This window comes from Melopsittacus undulatus, chromosome Z (assembly GCF_012275295.1).
Source record: "Melopsittacus undulatus isolate bMelUnd1 chromosome Z, bMelUnd1.mat.Z, whole genome shotgun sequence".
Taxonomy (NCBI): Eukaryota; Metazoa; Chordata; class Aves; order Psittaciformes; family Psittaculidae; genus Melopsittacus; species Melopsittacus undulatus.
This window is the reverse complement of record NC_047557.1, coordinates 62,744,368-62,750,457: the sequence shown is the minus strand read 5'-3', so window position 1 is coordinate 62,750,457 and position 6,090 is coordinate 62,744,368. Positions and strand designations below refer to the sequence as shown.

At 37.8% G+C, this 6,090-nt stretch overlaps 1 pseudogene; it reads left to right on the top strand.

Moving 5' to 3' along the window:
• Nucleotides 1-208: 208 nt before the first annotated feature.
• LOC101871892 (E3 ubiquitin-protein ligase RMND5A-like) lies at nucleotides 209-944 on the top strand (annotated as a pseudogene).
• The last annotated feature ends 5,146 nt before the right edge of the window (nucleotides 945-6,090 follow it).

Here is a 6,090-nt window from a genome sequence, read left to right as displayed (position 1 = left end):
AACGGTTGCTAAGACAGATGTAAGGCTGTATATTCCAGGCTGGGAATAATTACTTCATTGTATTTTGGCTGCTGAGTGGTTGTGTCATGGTTTATGTGAGAGCTGGGACTCCTGTTTTAAGGAGGAGGAACTCTTTGATATGGTTCAATGTTTACAAAAAGTTTCAGTACAGAAACAGGAGAAACAACGTGGCCTCGTGCCGGCCATTATGGACCAGTGCATAAAGGTGGAGTGGGAGCTGCAGAAGGTGCTGCAGAACTTCTCTGCTTGTGGCCTCATCCAATATGCAGAAGACATGCAGCAGGAGATCCTCCAGACTGAGAATCTAGGTGGAGACTTGTAAGGGACAATTTCACTTCTTATGACACAATGTTGTAAAAGAATAAAAAACACAGCTCAAAAACTGTCCTCTGATCATAAAGACATTCACAGCAGTGTATACCTAGCTGGAAAAGCCATATATAAGAACTTTGAGTCTGACATCAGCAGTGTAGGGATAGATGAGTGCTGGCAAGCTAACAGCCAATGAGGTGATGGTGAAGCTCTTGTTTAGGCAGGGCATGTTGGATATAGCAGAATAACTTTGTGAGGAATCCCATCTATTGAAGCAAAAAAGGCCATTGTGGAGCTGAATCAAATATTGGGATCGTTAAAAGTTAGAGCTTTGAGACCTGCACTAGAATAGGTGGTATCCAGCAGAGAAATGCTTATGGCACAGAATAGCTCACTGGAATTTAAACTACACAGATTGTATTTCACTAGTTTATTGATGGGTGAAACAGCAAGTCACAGAATCATAGAATGGTTTGGGTTGGAAAGGGCTTTAAGATCATCTAGTTCCAACCCTCCTGCCATGGAACACCTCACACTAGACCATGTTTCCTAAGGCTCAAAGAGAAGCACTTAAGTATGCAAAAAACTTCCACCAGTGCACTGGTGTTTGAAACCAGGATGAACTATTGACTGAAGTGGACCTTGGTAAAAAGTGCTGGTATCATTCAATAGCTGTCTGTCTCATTCTTCATCAGCAGAACAATTGTTCTGTGTAACCTAACATTTTTACTTCAATGGTCTGGCAGTGCCACTAGGACCAAACTGCAATGTATAGGAAAGGCAGCATCTCAGCTTTGAAGAATGAGTGAAATAAATCCTTTTCAGAGGAAAGCTGAGAACAGTATCATTAAACAGCTTTATATTGGAGGGTTGTTTGTCTCTTGGTGTAGAATGGCCAAATGATACATGACAGCCACACATACATCCCATACTATGGTTCTGGGATACAGTTGGATGTGGACAGCAGGGCTGCTTTTTGTTATGAATCGAAGCCTGTTCTGCAACCCATCAGGTCCCTGCAGAGGACATCTGGAGCAGCATAACAGAAATAGAAGAGTCTACTTCCCACAGTGCCCATTAACTTGTTGTAAAGATCAAGAAGAACAGGAATGAGAGTTCCTCACCATAAGTGTGAAAACAGTGTTTGTGCATAGCAGCCCTTCCTGGCAAAACCCCAAGGCCCTTCCCTGCCCCCAAACAACCGCTTCTGAAGGGAAAGCAGAAGTCTCTAGTTCAATCAATTTGGGGGGTACCCAAGCTGTCTCCTACTCCCTCTGCTATTGTTCTACTTGCTCAATTGAGCCTTAATTAGCTCATAATCTACTTGGAGGCAGGAACCATATTATTTTAAAAGTCAACCCAATATTTAGCTCAATAGAATAATAAACTTTTTTTAGCTTCTTTTGTTCCTTTACATAAAGGCCATACTGAACAAGTAATGTATTTAACATTATTTTGTTTGTGAGAGAGGTCCACAATATCCTATGTCATGTATTGCATCCTGTACAGAAGTGGATGTACAGAAGGATTCTGGGCATACATACAAAAGTAGACTACAGTTGTAAAAAGATGCACCACTTTAAGCTGACAATCTCCCCATGTTCTGTGGGAGTCTGGATCGTATTGGGAGTTACATGCTTCTTCCCATGACGGAGGAAGGTAAATGAAAACAATATTCAGAACTCCTGACTAGATTTTTTTTACTAGGAGTTCAGTTACTTTTATGGGGACATGAGTGAAAAGGAAATTAGTTAGCTTTGCTGTGTAAAAATTTGTTGCTTTTGTCTTAGGCTTTTAGCTGCCTGTCCTTGAAACCTTCAGAATGTGTGTTCATTTAGGTTTAGCACTCTGAATCTATGCTGACAGCTGTAAAATTAGGCTAATAAATGAATTACACAGGTAAGGAAAACAAACACTCTCTCCTCAGAGGCTGTATAAACCACATGGCTGATGTTATCAAGAAAACTCTTATCAGACACTAGCTGATTGATTTTCCCCCTAGGTAGGTATTAAGCTGTGCAGCTGCTGAAATTGTAACTACTCATGTTTCTTTATCCATCATTTTTCATTTTATTAGATTTAGTCTATTTGCTATACAGGGTTTTTCTTGCAAAACCAAGCCTCGTAGGCTAAAGCAAAACCAGCTTTCCCTTTCTGTTTGTGGTCTTTAGGGACAAGTAAAATTCCCTGAAAATCTTTCAGGCTTTTGCTTTTGGCAGCAAGAACACTCCAGGCAGAGCCGAGGTAAAATTCAGCAATAAACTGTGGGACCCAGTCTACCCTTCCATGTCCTGTTGCAGTGGCGCACCCATGTCAGTGCTGAGGTAGGTGGAGCTGTAGTGTCTTGTAGGGACAAAATTCTGTGCATAGCAGCAGCCATGAATCATCCTAAAAAGAAGCAGTAATTAAGGGAGACTTGGGGGACTGTCAAAGTTATGCTGGGCTGCCTGGAAAAACACCACAAATCAAAACACCAGCCTGAGAGCAGCAGAGGGCACTGGTGATTTAAAGTCACCCTGCTAAAACCTACGGGGCTGCTGAAACACTGCAGTTTCTTTTCTGTACCGCTGTATCGACCTGTGTCTCACCTGAAATCCCATCTGCTAATGTGAATGTATATATAATGGACCTAATTTTCTTCTTATATTCTCTGGTGAAAATTAAGAGCCACTCCAATGAGGACAAGGCATTAGAGAAGAAAGTGAGAGTGGATTAAAATGTATTATCTGGGAATGAGAATGGGGAAACAGAACCAAAAGAAATTTTTATGCCGGTTTAAAGAAGCTTAAAAGGTTCACAAATTGGACTATCTTGGGGAAACTGTTTCTTATGTTCTTAGTAAAAAATATCAGATGCTGCAATCAACTTTTTTTTTTTTTTCCGAAGCGTAACATAACTTCCTATGTGTTTGGGGAAAAAAGCTGGCAGTTTGTAACATACTTTACAGTCCCACAGCTAGTATATCCTGATTCATGGAGGGCAGGAAAACCCCATGATATTTTACAAGCTTGTCTGTAGTTTACTGATGCTAAATTGATGATTTAAATTTGACAGCTGTAACTTGTTTTGTATGTTTTATAATGAAATACATGACTCTTAAGTACCCTGAAGCTCCGTACCTTTCAGTGTTTTATTTAGTGTGGTATTTTTAATGTCTTGCTTTACCCGTAGTTCAACTGCGCAGTTGAAGGAGCACCCACTGAATTCAGCACAGGTAGCCATAACTATATAATTCTACCTGTAGCTATTATCAACACCTGTTTGAACTACCAGTCTTATTTTCTTCTTCTACTTATTTTCACCTATGTCCTATTTCCATGTCTGAACTAGATTTCTGCTTGAGCCGCCTTCTGATCCAGGACTCTGCTTAAATAATTATCCATTATGCTTGAGATTGTAGGCACCAGAGGACACAGCTATGAAATTACTATGAGTAACATGATGTCAAAACTCACCATCAAGGTGAAGATCTCTGCACTGCTTTGTTGGCATTGAGAATTTTCAAAATGCTGGCAGCTTCATAGAAAGATTTTCTTTCAATTGCCTTCTGCCAAGCAAAGACATTAGCCTGGTTCTGGCAGCCTTATGGTTCCAGATGTCCATATCTCTCATGATATTCTAACAGAGGCATTAGGGTTTTATTATTATTGAGTTGTGCATCTGACTCCCCAGAGTAAAAGCAAATTATTGAGCTGATCTATAGCTATGTGGAAGTCGTTATTCTCCATACTACTTACCTGTGACTTACCTCCAGAAGAAAGCATGAGGTGCCTAATCAGAGCATGGTGAGGTAGCACCACAAAAAAGTTAACTGGTATGTATCCTTTGATGTTCTTCTATCACTGTGAGGTGAATATAAGGTAAGTAAACTTCAAAAATTCAGGATGCTGCTTCTGAGAAGTATCCTGTTTACTCACTTCCTAATGCAAAATACTGTATACATTTCTGGAACTGATGCCTCAGAAAAATGACATTTCTTGTATTTTTAACATTACCAAAAGATCTGGCAATTTACATATATTTAAATATAACAGTTTATGTTTAGTACAATTCCTGTTAACGCTGCTATCTTCTTCAATGGTGACAGCAGTCCAAGACTGAGGGAAAAGTTCAATGGTACAAATAGATTCTGTGCTTAATGTACACAGTTTTGTGTGCCTAAATGTCTCTTTTTTTGTCTTCTGAAGACCCAGGGGTGTCATTGGAATTGTTGATTTAAAGAAGATCAAAAAAATTGAGCCTGTAGGTTGTTATAGAGTGGAACTAATGATACAAATAAAAGAAAGATGGAGTATACAATAATCAAACACAATAGACGTAGTATCAGCAAGACACTGGTACCATTATTCCTCAGACACTGTATGTTTTACACTTTTCTATTGCAACCACAATTCATTACATCTTTATTCATGTTAAAAATACCTGCCCCTCTCCCCCACAACCTCTATGTCTTACAGTGCTTCAAAAATAAACTAAGAAAGATCCAGGATTAATGCTTAATCATCCTAAGGGGTGATGCAAATTTCATTTTTCAATAGAGTTTCATTATTTTAGATACTAGCTAAAGGGTGTGGAAAAGTCAATTTTATACAATCACATGTAAATTCTACAGAATAATAAAATAAAAAAGACTGAACAGAAAAAAATGTAGATAGGATTCACATTTGACAAGATTTAATTCTGACACACTTTGCAGAATGAGTGGTATTTCTGCAGTGTAGATTCTCTCAAATAACTAATTACAGAAGTAAACAGTGGGTATTTTTAGGTGGTTGTTAATCCATTTCTTTGTGTTTGAAAAGTGTTCATAAACAAATGAATTTTTTCTCAGGTATATTTTCTATTCATTGTATTCATACCATGGTTTTTCATTTCTATTGTGTTTGTAAATTTAAAATGTTCAGATATGCTTATAGACAGCACTCTTCTTTTATTACCAAATTCTAAGAATATTGTTGAAATAACCATTCTGTAAAGAATGACATTTATAAGAAAAAGTCCAAGGATAGCCAAAAATTTAAATAAAGGTGAAAAAAAGAACAAAATCCCAGCACATGATGTGGCAAAAATATCATAATTTACTTTGAAAAAGTAAATTGTTTTCTTTTTTCCCTTAGTGTTTCTAAAGCAACTCTGTCCTCTTACAACTTTTTATTATGAATTGAGTTATAATTAATTTGTTTTCATGTTTGTTTCAAACTTGATGTTAAAGAATTGTTGGTATGCATAAGCATACCTGAGAAACAACCTTAAACCCCTGCAGTTCAATGTGTCTTGCTAATGGAAGCTAGATGGGCAGTTAAAAGTGTTTTTACTTCCAGATGGAACGAAAATGACATAATCTGAGTTATACACAGTGCACATTATTGTTTGGTTTTGGTTCTTTTTTTTTTTTTTAATTTAGCAGTTTGATGATATAGAAGCTCAGAAGCTTGCTAACTATGAGCAAGTTTTGCAGCTTTCAATGTGTCTGAAATGGCTTGTTTTCAAATTGACAGAGCTTCCTCTGGTTTGAGAGAAATCTGAAAAACTCCAGGATAGATCCATCTTGTTTACTACACGGTGTGAATGACTAATGCTCACAACATCAGGAATTAGTGGTTTTGTTTTTTGTTTGTTTGTTTGTTTTGTGGCTGGTTTGGTTGGTTGGTTTGTTTTGCTGTTGTTTTTGTTTTCTAGCAAATGTGAGAATAAATAAAAGCCTTGCTATAATCTTGTTGGTGACTTTATGGAATTTGAAAGTTTTGCTATTGCATC